At 37.2% G+C, this 14,497-nt stretch overlaps 1 pseudogene; it reads left to right on the plus strand.

Moving 5' to 3' along the window:
- The first annotated feature begins 9,735 nt into the window (after nucleotides 1-9,735).
- LOC144283025 (protein Cripto-like) lies at nucleotides 9,736-10,294 on the plus strand (annotated as a pseudogene).
- Nucleotides 10,295-14,497: the final 4,203 nt, after the last annotated feature.

Raw genomic sequence — 14,497 nt, forward strand, 5'->3', positions numbered from 1 at the left:
TATGTCTCTGCTTCTCTCTCTGTGTCTCTCATGAATAAATAAATAAAATCTTAACAAAAAACCCAAAGTCACTTTAGGATAATCTTATTTGTGTTGATTTGATTTTACTGTAGCCTCCGAAAGTCATTTTTGTTGACAGATCAATTACATCTCATTACATTTCAGGAAAAGGAACAGCAGCACCCAGCATTCCCTTCCCACTGCCTGCCACAACAGCACACTTAGAAAAGCTATGACCTTTTCCAAACCAGAAAGAAATTGCTGCCTGTAAAAGTAATACCCAAACCTCAAGGTTCCCATCATTTAACATAGTTTATTCTTCCTCAGTTAAACCTGGCATTTACATGGGAGTTAATGAGATTGCAGAAAGATCAATGCTTCAAGTGCTACATGGAAACTATTTTCAAAAAGCCCATGTATGGAGTAAGTCAGCTTATGATAAGAATAGATCAAAACATATGCTGGGACATGACTTCATTTTCAAGAAAACATACTCAGTTGAGAACCTGAAAATGTCAAAGGAAAGACCTATGCAATCCTTCTGTTAAATGGAAAACTACTGGGAAGTGAATATGGGCCCCTGTGTACGGAATAATTCAGTATCTTTTCCCCTGAAACAAACACAAAGACCTCTGCAATCCTCAGGAAAATCTCTGCACATTTATGTATATGTTTGTGTTTATGTCAAAGTTCTCGGATCTTGAAGCTTCCATACCTGTAGTCTATATTGTCCCTCAGCATCCAGCTCCTATAAGAATAACCACAGGAAGTGATGCAAATAAACAAGGTGGCCTCAAGAGAAGCCCAGGAACAGCAAACTTATACATTGGAGAGATTGTCAACAGGAAAGAGAAGACAGCCAAGAAGGAAAATTCTGAATACATACAATTATATGTGTTACACACTGGAATGTTGCTCTCCCTAAATGGAAAGAGCTGCACGCTGGAGATGAACAACTACGTTAATGTGCAGTTTTGCTACTTAAAAAAATCATATGGCTCGTCCTTCTTCACCTGAGAATTTGGAAAGCGGATGTAAATCTCTCTAGCTGTGACAGGGGAACTGCGTGTTAGTAGCTGGAATGCTGACTGAGGATCCTGTGTATTATCTTACATTTTTAAATGTTTTAGAAAGCTTGATTTTGAATGGAATGGTCCTTTGTTGTTTTATGATCCCTTATTTAAAAGGGTCTGCCTCTGTCTTTAACTTCATAAGGAATTATAATAAAATGTATTTTCTTTTAAAAAATAAAGAAATCAATCCATCAGAAGACAGGTGATTGTACACAATGCTGCTGCACATGTGTGTAGCCTTTTCCTAATTACCTTGGATATGACCACGATAGAGTAGTATCAGATACCATGCCTGCGGCTTCAGAATTCAGTATGGTTGCATTACTAAGATTTATAGCTACAAATTTGACCATTTCCTCAGAAATATATGCCTGTGAAAGGAATAATAATAATAGATACTATATTTTATACATATCATTTCACAGGAGAGGCCATTGCATAAAAAGATAAAAAGAAATATACCAAAATGGTAATCATAGTTGTTTTTATTTTATTTTCCCTCATTTTCATATATTGTACAATGTGGTTAAATTACTTTCCTAATTAGAAATACATGTACACATTATAAGATTATCAAGCTATGTACACTGAACACTTTGCATTTTATTATAGAAAAAATATTTTTCAAAAGTTACTAAAAATGGAATGAAATGTATGTGCAAAACACATACCAAGAAATCAATTTTGTTATATTTCTTTTTCTTTTCAAGATTTTATTTTCAAGTAACCTTTATACTCAATGTGGGGCTTAAAGTTACTACCCTGAGATCAAAAGCCTCATGCTCTGGCCAGGCACCTCTTGTTATTTTTCTTGAAGCAAAAAAAAGTAAAAAGACTTGAGAGACATACCAATTAAGTTCAATATGTGGAATTTGTTTAGACACTAATTTAAACAAATCACCTTTGTATAAATAATTAGGGGATTCAAAACTGAATTTTTGGTAATATTAAGGAATTATTGTTATATTTTTAATAGATATAAAATTTGCATACAACAAAATACACAGATCTTAAGTGCTCAGTGTGTCAAGTTTTAACAATTGTATCCCCTTTAGCAATTTGGGTATCTACCTCAAAAAACAAGATGTAGGTGTAGAACATTCTTGTCACCCCAGAAAGTTCCCTGTGGTTCCTTTCCCGTCAATAATCCTCCACTCTTACCTCAGGGCAACCAATATCTGGCTCCTAACACCATTGACTAATTTTGCCTATTTTTAAACTTTATCTAAAAGGAACCATGCATGAATATACTCTTTTGTGTCTGGCTTCTTTCACATATCATTACATTCACCCATTCTGAGTGTAGTTGGATGACTTTAACAAATTTTTCCAGATGAGCAATTATGTAATCTAGTTTTAGAATATTTTCATCATCTCAGTAAGATCCTTCATTTTTGTTTTCAAGTATTTCCCAAACCCACACCCAAACCAGGCAACTACTAATCTATTTTCTGTCTTTACACATTTGCCCATGTAAATTAAATCATGCAATATGTGACCCCTTGTGTCTGGCTTCTTTCACTTAGTACAGTATTTTGAATTTCATTAATATTGTAGCCTAGATATGTCCCCCTTAACTTCTATTGGCTAAATAATATTCCATAGTGTGGACATACTTAGTTTTGTTTATCCATTCATTTTTTCAATCCTTCCGTTTGTTGATGAGTATTTTGGGTTGTTTCAGTTTTTTGACTGCATGAAAAATGCTGCTATGAATACTCATTTGTAAATCTTTGTTTTCACATATGTTTTCATTTATTTTGGGTTGTAGAGAAGTAGAAGATGAATTACTGGCTCATCTGGTACATTTATGTTTAACTTTTTAAGAAACAGCAAAACTACTTTCCAGAGTGGTTACATAATTTTAAATTCCCACCAGCAATGTATGAGGGTTTTAGTTTCTTCATATCCTTGCCAACATTTGTTATTGTCTTTTTGACTACAGCCATTCTAGTGGGTATAGATGAAAATGTTTTTGAGAGCTATTCATGTTGTCACTTATATTTAGTAGTTCATTCTTATTTGTTGCTCAGTAGCATTTTATTGAATGAATATTCCATTTTTAAAAAAATTCATTCTCCGGTTTATGGGCAGTTGGATAGTTTCAAGTTTGGGACCTTATGAATAAAACATTAATCTTCCTTAGGTATTACTTAGCAAAAAAAGCCTCAGGCCTAAAAGATAATAAGGTATCAATGCCTAACACACAATGTCTCCTTAAAAACTATCCTTTATGTGTATGGTATAAAAACAAAGAAAAACACTATCCTTCTGGTAGCAGAGAATATTATTGTTACAGTTAGTAATATGACCAAATTACTGTCCTATAATTTGATTATTTCAGAGAGAAAAAAGTCTTAAGAGTAAGGAAATGTTGCCAGTTAGAGCTTTTTCTCCCTAAATTGGGTAATTCTGATACAGACTAAATCTTGTGAGATTCTGATGGTAACAGTTGTACCATCTAAGAAAAATGGAGAATCCATGGGAGAGGAAATAGAATTCATAAAGAACGCAACTTTTTTTTCTCCTCTGAGCACTTTGATTATCCCAGGAGCATGGAAAACTACTTAAAGACATTGTAATCAAATTTTATTAAATCATTAGCATTATTTTCAATCTCTTAAGGAGACGTAATAACTTGCCCAGATAATGGATGAATAAATGAGAAACATTATTTTTAGATACAGACTTTGAATGTATTATTTTTGTTCTCATTTGTTAGAAATTCATTTTTATATTTATTAGTGATACCACAACTGCCAACTATCAGCATTCTCATCTATGATGGATGCCAATTGTAAAAACCACAATAAGGACACTCCAGAAAGGACATAATCTAGACTCAGTCACATAAGATAACTGATCATTCTTATGTCAGAGGACAGTCTAGAGAAAATAGTTCATTCTAAATATCATCTCTAAGAATTATTAACATTCTCTTGGGGCAGAGAAGGATGCCATTGCCTGCCAGCGGCTTTGATAGCCAGACTTTCATTTCCAGGCACACATAGTACTCATTTAAAACTTACAAAGATATCAAGTAGATAATGTCTCTTTTCTTCCCAAGGCTTGATTGATTATTTAATTCTGGTGACTTTCTACTTTGTGAAGATGTGATTTCATAAGAGTCATTTTATTTTATTTTTTTTATATAATAGTCATTTTAATTCCCTAAGTCTGAATTAGAATTGAAGTGTCCCTTTTTTTGTTATTAATTGTGAAATCTTGAGATTCATTTGACTCATTTTTGAATCTTATATATCAAAAATGACACACTCCAGGCATCCTGAATTGTTTAACTTTATCCTGTACAACTCTAGATTCGTGAATTGTACTTAAGCTCAGCTGAATTGTTAGTGATTATGGTAAGGGTAAATGGCTCTAGACAGTCCCCAAATCCTGTATCTCCTTAAATGAAGGATTTTTAAACATCACAAAAGTACCTGAAATTAGGTGTTTGCCATGCATTAAATTAAAAATAATAACATCAGTGAAATGTCTATTTCCAAATGCTTTTTTTGTACTTAAAAGTGAAAAATTTAAGTCTTTGAAAGTTTGTTTTATGAATAAGCTTTCAGTGGATTTAAGTATTTAAATTTCCCTTGTTTTGGTAGCCATTATCTAAAAATTATTTACTATTTTTCCTCAATTTCTTTGGGGAAAATTAAGCTCAAATTATTGAATTACTACATAAAAATGACTATTCTTTTCAAAACTTTCCATATATATATATAAATATATATATATATATTTATATATATATATATATATATTTTTTAAGTAGAGACCTTAAAAAGCACTTTCTTTGCATGGTATCAAAAAATTCCAGCTGGGGTGCTTGGGTGGCTCAGTTAGCTCTTGATTTCAGCTCAGGTCATGATCTCAGGGTCATGAGATTGAGCCCCACATAGAGCTTCATACATAGTATCTACTTAAAATTATCTCTCCCTTTTTACCCCTATCCCCGCTCACATGTACTCTCTCAAAATAAAATAAAAGAAAACATTTTTTAAAAAAGTCCTAGTTAAGTCTCTTATTTTCATATTTGGATGTTTCCCATGGATGTGTCAATGTCCAAAGCAAAATTCAACTACATATAAAGAATAAAACATGTCTCCACATAAGTGATTACGAGATGTTGTATGTGAGATAGTGAAACAAACCAACAACAGCTTTTGAATATTCATTTTTTTATAAGCTCTATTTAGACTGTCTCACTACTTGTAAAGGGCAACAGATGAGCTATTGTGGATAAGCAACTGGGTTCACTAAAAATATATTGAATTTTGTGAGGGGACTATCTTACCTAATGAGATTCACAAGTTTGTAGTTTTATAAGATCTCAAGATACATCCTGTGGAATATTGACGGTTCACAGAGTTACTGTACACATTTTGTAGATGAGAAAAATGAAGTTCAGGGAAGGTAAGTGACTTTCCCAAGTCTGATTCAAACCAGGTCTGTCTAACAAAAAAACCTATTTCCTTTCTGCCATATGTGGGGCTTTGAGCACTGACAGTGAGCAAACATTCTGGGTGCAGGTGATATTTGCCCTTTTTAATCCAAGCCTGAGCTATGAAATGAAAATAATGAAAGAGTCCACAAACTCATAACAGCAATTTTAAAATCCAAAAAGCCCCAAGCTAGGTTTCATAACTCATTTGGCAGTGAAACCTGACATAAGCTAAATTAATTTGGTAACAAAACTTGGCCTGAAATGTAAAGACTACTCATAGCTATTTATTTATATCATTTATGCCATTTAGTGTGAATTTCCAACATTTTGTGGCATAAATATTTATTTTTTCACTACAGGATTCTTTCCCAGACCAAATGGCAGTTGTTCTGTAATACTCTGTAAATACACGGTATTACTTTTCAAAAGTCTAAAAAATTTTGAACTAACATACATCTAGCTCCAAGAGTTTTAGACAAGGAATTTTTTTTTCTTTTTTATTTATTTATGATAGTCACACAGAGAGAGAGAGAGAGGCAGAGACACAGGCAGAGGGAGAAGCAGGCTCCATGCACCGGGAGCCCGACGTGGGATTCGATCCCGTCTCTTCAGGATCACGCCCTGGGCCAAAGGCAGGCGCCAAACCGCTGCGCCACCCAGGGATCCCTAGACAAGGAATTATAGACCTGAATAATGAATGAGGATAATGATAATAATAACAATGATAGTAATGGTTAAGTTCTATAGTTTTATCTCACTTTGTCTTTTTTATTTTTTTATTTTACTTTTTAAAGGTTTTATTTATTTATTCATGAGAGACACAGAGAGAGAGGCAGAGACACAGGCAGAGGGAGAAGCAGGCTCCGTGCAGGGAGCCCGATGTGGGTCTTGATCCCAGGTCTCCAGGATCACGCTAAAGGCAGATGCTAAGCCGCTGAGCCACCCAGGGATCCCCTATGTCTTTAAAAAAAAAAAAAAAAAAAAAAAAAAAGATTTTATTTATTTATTGTTTAAGTAATCTCTATACCCATTACAAGGTTTTAACTTACAACTCTGAGATCAGGAGTCGCATGCTCTACCAACTGAGCCAGCAGGGCACCACTTACCTTATATTTTTTTACAAAATTGAATATATAGATATATGTGAGTGTGTGTATAGATATAATACATAGATTATATGTATAATCTTATATATAGCATTTGTCATCATAATGTGAATACTTTCTAACTTCTTTAAATAGGTTTGCTATGATTATCTGTTTAGAAGGAAGGAAAAACATGAGTGAACTCTTGACTTCATGATGTTTTTTGGATAAATGTATATCTGACATCATGAGTTTTGACTTCTTAAATAGGAAATTAGTTAAAACAGAAATAGAGAATGCTGTTTTGTATATATGGGTGTATGTGTCTGTGTTTCTTTTTTCTGAGTTTTTCTTAAATCCAAGCCCCTCTGATGATTTTATTTAAATAGGGATGGCATTAAATTTTTATTTTGTTGTCTTAATATAGTTAAATTACTCTAATAAATGAAGGGCCTTAGTGATCAGTGTTATGAAACAGAATTCCAGCAGATACTAAGAAAATGACAGGGTATAATTCTCATAAAAGCATAAAAAGTGTTTCTTTGTCTCATAAATTATGGATAATCAGTTGTACATATTTAATCACAGTATTTCTTTACTCTCTAGAAAATTTTAAATTTAAATCAAGTTTTCAAATACTAGTTGTTTTCTAGATCAGTAGTTTTCAATCTCCGTTTTCCGCCTCAGAACACATTGAGGATACAGCATATTCCCTTCTGTAACAGCAATTCACACAATAAATTACTATTTATATAACCAGCAACCATTCCCATGTTTGGGGTCCAGCAGAACCAGACAGTGTCTCAACTTGAGTTTTAAAAATCACCTCACACATTTTATATATTTCCTTTTCAATGTTCTGGATGCTTACTTCCTACAAGCTTGCACTCTGCTGACCTAGCTTGCAGGCCTAGGGTGAAGGGAATCTAGAATGGACAACAGAAAAGGTGGATCATAAATATCAGCAGTAGCCTTGAGACCATTTGCAGCAGTACTGACTGTAGTTTGTTCTGAACTGAATCTTTTATAGAGATTGTGGCCAACCACTATCTTGAGGGTTCTGGACTGGACCTAATGTAGGGCAACAAGTTGTGGTACAAGGGTATAGACTGTCATAAATAGTTCTTTTCTTTTTTAAGATTTTATTTATTTATTCATGAGAAAGAGAGAGAGAGAGAAAAGCAGAGACATAGGCAGAGGGAGAAGCAGGCTCCATGCAGGGAGCTCAACACAGGACTCGATCCCCGGTCTCCAGGATCACGCCCTGGGCCGAAGGCAGCATTAAACCGCTGAGCCACCTGGGCTGCCCATGTCATAAATAGTTCTTATGCTCAGCCTCACATGCTTTCAGCCATCTTCTACTCCAGCCATTACCATGGCAACCAGCCTTTGCACAGCTCCGACAACACCCTGCCTAGGCTCTGCCAACTACCTCCTGCTTTCTGCCCTGGAGCCTCTTTGATGCCTCAGGGTGGGACATACCCAGGAGTTTATAATCAAAGTGATCAGAATTTAAAGGAGCCAATATCTTTTTGAAAAAAATAATTAATGGGAAGTGGGGTGGATAAATGCTGCCACCACACTTTAGGAAGACAGTTCTGAGAGATATTTTATAGCTCCTCAGAATGTCCCAGGAACATCAAGCCTTGGGCACTTACGATGATGATCAATGCGGTAACGTGTGCTTTATTTCCTTCTTTCTCTTCTGTTTTCTGGATTACCTCCCAAATAAACTTCCTGGGCGGGAGGCGGGAACAGTCTTGCCCGTTCCATGTTTTATCAATGGTTTCTAAGACCACACTCAGGCTTGATGATTTGCAAGAAAGGCTCAACAGAACTCAGTAAAACTGTTAACCCATCGTTACAGTTACTACAATGAGAGGATACAGATTAAAATCAGCAAATGAGAAGGTGCATGTGACAAATCAGGAGAAATCAGGCACAAGTTTTCAGGTGTTTCTTCCTAATGGAGTTGCACAGGGATGTACTTCATTCTCTATGTAATGATACATGATAACACATGTGAAGTATTGCCAGCTAGAGAAACCCACTCAAGCCTTCTTAGCCATGATGATTATTGCAAATCAGTCATGTATGCATGCAGTGCCCACATGACAAACATTAACTACTCACATTGCAGCTCTCCAGAGGTCAAACTGATACAACATGGTCCAGGGCCTTAGTCATACAAAAACATGCTTAACAGGCAGGATATTCCAAAGGCTCAGAGATTATCATCCAGGAGCTAGGCCAGTCCTATAAAGATAGGCTTTCTTTGGAATATACAGGGTTCGAGCAACCCAGACCTGCTGAGTTAACCCTTTACTGTATCATGTAGGTTTTATTTATTTTATTTTTTAAAAGATAGATTTATTCATTCATTCATTCATTAATTCATTCATTCATTCATTCATGAGAGACACAGAGAGAGGCAGAGACACAGGCAGAGGGAGAAGCAGGCTCCATGCAGGGAGCCTGACGTGGGACTTCATTCCAGGTCCCCAGGATCAGGCCCTGGGCTGAAGGAGGTGCTAAACTGCTGAGCCACCTGGCCTGCCCCAACATGTAGGTTTTATTTCCCAAACTAGAGCACTAGAGCATAAAATCCTCAAAAAAGGATTAAATATATATATTAATATATATATTTATATACCCCACCACCACTAAGTGAATATATGATTTGTTGTCCCTTTGCCAGAGTCTGAGAAAATTAGCATTCCTGAATTCCTGGACCTAGTTTTTTCACAAGAACATGTTTTAGGAGCCCAGGAGAGGCCGTGCCTGGTGATGGGCGTGGGTCTCAGCCTCCGTGCCCACCTGCCGGCCCTCCCTGCCTCCCTCGTGGTTGCTGAGGAAGGAGAGGCCGCTGGCTGGGCTCGCTCCCCGGCTAAGGTCAAAGCATTCCTTAGGACCCAGCTCGGTGATGAGCCCCCCGTCTCTCAGGACATCCTGCTTCTGTTCCTCCTAAGACCTTCTGGGGAAAGCATCCTTCTCTGAGATACTCTTCTTGCTAAATCCCCATTTTTCATTTCATGAAATTCATGTTTTCCTTTGGGTATTTTAGCAATGACCATGAATGAAAGCCATGCTGACATTCCTTCCCCCTGACTCGTTAGAAGCTATGGACCTCAGAAAGATGGAGCGCTTCTCTTTCAGGGTGATTTTGATTATGACCATTTCCAAAGCGTTTGAACTGGAATTAGTTGCTGGGTTGGGCCACCGTGAACTTTCGAGGAGAGAGCCGCCCTTAAGGGATGGTGGCAGTGTCTGGTCCCGAGAGGAGCCTGCATTTCATCACCGGGCTTCCCACTTTGTGCCCTCCGTAGGGATCCAGGACAGTAAGGAGTTAAACAAAACTTGCTGTCTGAATGGGGAAACCTGCATGCTGGGATCCTTCTGTGCCTGCCCGCCCCTCCTTCTATGGTCGCAACTGTGAGCACGATTCTCGAAAAGAGAACTGTGAGTCTGTGCCCCATGACACCTGGCTGCCCAAGAGATGTTCCATGCGTAAATGCTGGTGAGGCCGGCTACACTGCTTTCTGCAGACATTTCTACCAGGGTGTGATGGCCACGTGATGGATGAGCACTTCCTGGTTTCCAGGATTCCAAGATTAACACTGTCTTCGGGCACCACTTTTTTGCTAGCTGGCATCTGCCTTGCTCTACAAAGTTACTGTTAGTGGACACTTGCATATGCAGTATTTGTTATGCAAATTTCATAACCTGTAAAGGCTGTCACTCTAGTGTCTTAACTAGAGATGATCATTTGGTCATTGCCTTGAAATAGTGAATAGATTTTCATCATGGTCCCTAATGTTACCTTAAGATACTACTTTCTTCTGCCCTACCCTCCAAAAACGTCAGCCATAGGGGCAGCTGGGTGGCTCAGTCGGTTAAGTGTCTGCCTTTGGCCTGGGTCATGTGATCTCAGGGTCCTGGAATTGAGACCCGCATTAGGCTCCCTGCTCAGTGGGGTGTCTGCCTCTTCTCCAACTCTCTCTCTCAAATAAATAAATAGCATCTATTTTTTTTTAAAAAAAAGAACATGTTTTAGTATTATATTTTAAAGAACATTCTAGGGCTGCTGTATTAAAATGGTTTGACATCCATGTTGACTGCATGCAGTTATTATTCACCTCCATGAAAAGCTCAAGGGTTTCCACTCTTGTTGACTCTCTACTCAAATCTGGGTCAGAGTCAAGGGCAAGGTTATTTTATTAGATCACAGTGCCAAAGAAGAATTTCATTATTAAAGCAGACGGATGAAAACTCCAACCTTTCCCAGGTTGGGAGAAAAAAAGAATCATTTCTTTTTGACTCTTCCTTTTTGGCTCTCTTCCACTCATGGACCCCAGAACAATTAAATTAGAACATCTGGAGTTGGGGATGAGGGTCTTAGATGGTTTGTAATGCGCAAATGGGACTAAGAACCACAATATAGAGTCAAGATTTGGGTGGGGTTCAGGCAGGCCGTTGCAGAAGAATCGTTTTGACTTACTTAGGTGTAACCAGTTATAGCCTAATCCTCACTCAAAGTGTGGTCCATAGACCAGCAGCATTGATTTCACCTGGGAGCTTGTTAGAAATGCAGAATCTCAGGCCCTCTTCCACTATCTCAGGCTCCACTCAGAATCTGCATTTTAACAAGATGATTTATTTGTATATTTTCAGAAGCAGTGACCCAGGCAACAGGATTTCTCCTTGTACTCTAGGGCTCCATGTCAGGGTTACAGCCCAAATCTCTGGCTGGTAGGTGTTCCTTGGCCTGGGACATTTCTTTTCTTTTCTTTTTTTTTTAAGATTTTATTTATTTATTCATGAGACACACAGAGAGAGAGAGAGAGAGAGAGAGGCAGAGACACAGGCAGAGGGAGAAGCAGGCTCCATGCAGGGAGCCCGACGTGGGACTCCATCAGTGGTCTCCAGGATCAGGACCTGGACTGAAGGTGGCGCTAAACCGCTGAGACACCAGGCTGCCCAAGGGACATTTCTTTCTTAGAGATGACTGGTGATGGATGGAATCAGGTTACTGTCATTTTCATTTCACTCAGTCTCGCATCTTTACTTGAGTTATTTGCAGCAAAGAGAGGAATGGAAAATCGCCAGAATTGATTCCATCAATGACATCAAATTATATAAGAAGAAGATATATTAACAGTGGTTTTTCATTATACTCAAGAAGTTTTTCTTACAAAGTAGAGATAATAAGATTTCAGGGAATTGGCTAAAAATTTTTCAATGACTTTTAATGAATGGACTTGAGGGAAAGAGAGGTTAGTCTAGTAATTAATATCACATGATCATTACACTGGGGCACTAAGCTATTAAATGGTAGTCTCATGCCAGAGCTAGACCTGTCCTAAAGTGGTTACGGACAAACCTGCTTATCTCAGGTTCTCTGAACTGACCAGCCTTGTCTCTGGACCATTCAGCCAGCAGCAACCTTAAAGGAGGACGTGAGATTCTAGGATAATGGCTTACAAAACTCAGACCTTGATAATGATGCTAATGAATCTTTTTTGAATACTTACTATGTGCTAAGCACTGTTCTAAGAGATTTATTTATTTATTTATTTATTTATTTATTTATTTATTTATTTATTTATTTATTTAAAAGTAGGCTCCAGATCCAGCCTAGCCCAATGCAGGGCTTGAACTCACAACCCTGAGATCAAGATCTGAGCTGAGGGCAGCCCCGGTAGTGCAGTGGTTTAGCGCCGCCTGTGGCCCAGGGTGTGATCCTGGAGACCCAGGATCGAGTCCCACATCAGGCTCCTTGCATGGAGCCTGCTTCTCCATCTGCCTGTGTCTCTGCCTCTCTCTCTCTCTCTCTGTGTCTCTCATGAATAAATAAATAAAATCTTAAAAAAAAAAAAGATCTGAGCTGAGAGCAAGAGTCATACAGTTAACCAATTGAGCCACCTAGGCCTCCCATTAGAGTTTAAAAAGTATTAACTCGTTAATCCTCACAACTCTTTGAGATACTATTATTATTCCTTTTGTACAGGTAGAAAAACTGAGGAGCAGTGAGGTTATACAAATGGTAAACGCAGGATTCAACCAGAGTGGTCTGGATCTTCTACATGAAACACTAGATCTCACTGCATAGAGAATCAATATGGAAAAGGAAAAGAGACCATCTGACGGTCTCTCTTGTCCATCTGGGGAGCATTTGTAAGTTCCACAATTAGATGAGAGAAAAAATATTCTTTAGTATATCGTTTACCTCCCAATGCAATGCAATGCCTTTAAAAGTTTAATGTGCATACAAATGAGTCAAGGATCTTGTTAAAATACAGATGTGGACTTGAAGATCTAGAGTAGAGCCCAATATTCTGAATTTCTAACTAGCTCCCAGGTAATACTAATGATACTGGTCCAGATTCACACCTTGAGTAGCAAGGCCAAAGGATGCATAAATAGTTTTTAATGCATAAACTCAGGCTCACCTCTTGTTGAATAGATTTTGTAAGGAGCATTTCACTCCAGAGGCCTGTGAGGCTGCTCCTAATTGTTTAGAGGATTTAGAAATGCTCTCCAGATTGGCAGAGGGAGAGTCAGATGGTTCCTGATGCTGGTGGTGATAATTGGAATATTTTTTATTCTTGTAACTTAGTGTCGCTGATATGTTTAGGATGGAGAATACCTCCAAAGTATGTTTCTTACCTCACTGACGATAATAGTTGTTAATATTATTTCCTTAGTTGGTACCTAACTGCTTATTTCAATCTGCTTTTTCAACTCTTATTTTCAATCTGCTTCATGTTTCAGATTTTACCAAAATAATAAACATATTAACCAAATGGGTAGTAAAGAATAGTAATTTAATTTCATTGTAGACACAAATTTTATCGTTGTGTTATAAGGAAAACAAGGATAATAATGCTTTATAAGATTATTTTGAAAAGATGCTGAAGCATGTAGATTAAATACCATTTATTACCTGCATGGCACAAGGAAGCACAGGTTGCAAAATAATATCCCTTTCAAATTTAAAAGTTAGGTATTTTTGTAATATGATGTTTTATTTAAAAAAAGAGGAGCAACCTGGGTGGTTCAGTTGGTTAAATGTCTGGTTCTTGATTTCTACTCAGGTCATGATTTCAGGGTCATGGGATTGAGGCCCAAGTCAAGCTCTGCACTGGGCATGATACCTGCTTAAGATTCTCTCTCTCCCTCTCTCACCATCCTCAGCTCCCTGCTCATGCTCTCTCTCTCTTAAAAAAAAAAAGTGAGGTTTCATACCAGCATATATAATATGATGTCAATAATACACACACACACACCCCCCAAAAGAAAGAGACAAGGATATGTACTGAGATTATCAATAGTTATATATGGGCGGTAGGATTATGGATGGTGGATTTCTATAATGTATTTGTAGAAACTTTTTTCTACAATGAACGTATAATCAAGGAAAATTATTAAATTTAATTTTAAAGAAAATAATGTGATCTATAATCTCTTCATTTTAGTTAAGCCAATAAAATATATGTATATTCTGGCCAGTAAGACTAACTTATTTAACACTAGCAAATCAGGAGAGTTTTTTCCCCCCAATTATAATTCATTTATCATCAAGCTAAAGATTTTCAAATTGTTCTTAGCAAATTTGTAGCACCTCAAAATTATTTTCAAATTCCCAACAGTTTATTCTGTGCTGCCATATTTTGCCTTTATTATGAAGTTTAAAAATTCCCTAACACCTTAAAATTCCCTGGGAAGGAGGGGAATGTTTTGATGTAGATACAAACCAAACTATTAGCTGATTAACTTTTTTACTCTCCAATAGGGAGGTGTGAACATGAAATAGAAAATATTTATAATCAGTTTTCTTACTTGTGAGAGTAAGGATTTTGAAGCCAACATAAAATAAACACTGT

The sequence above is a fragment of the Canis aureus genome, chromosome 14, assembly GCF_053574225.1.
Source record: "Canis aureus isolate CA01 chromosome 14, VMU_Caureus_v.1.0, whole genome shotgun sequence".
NCBI lineage: Eukaryota > Metazoa > Chordata > Mammalia > Carnivora > Canidae > Canis > Canis aureus.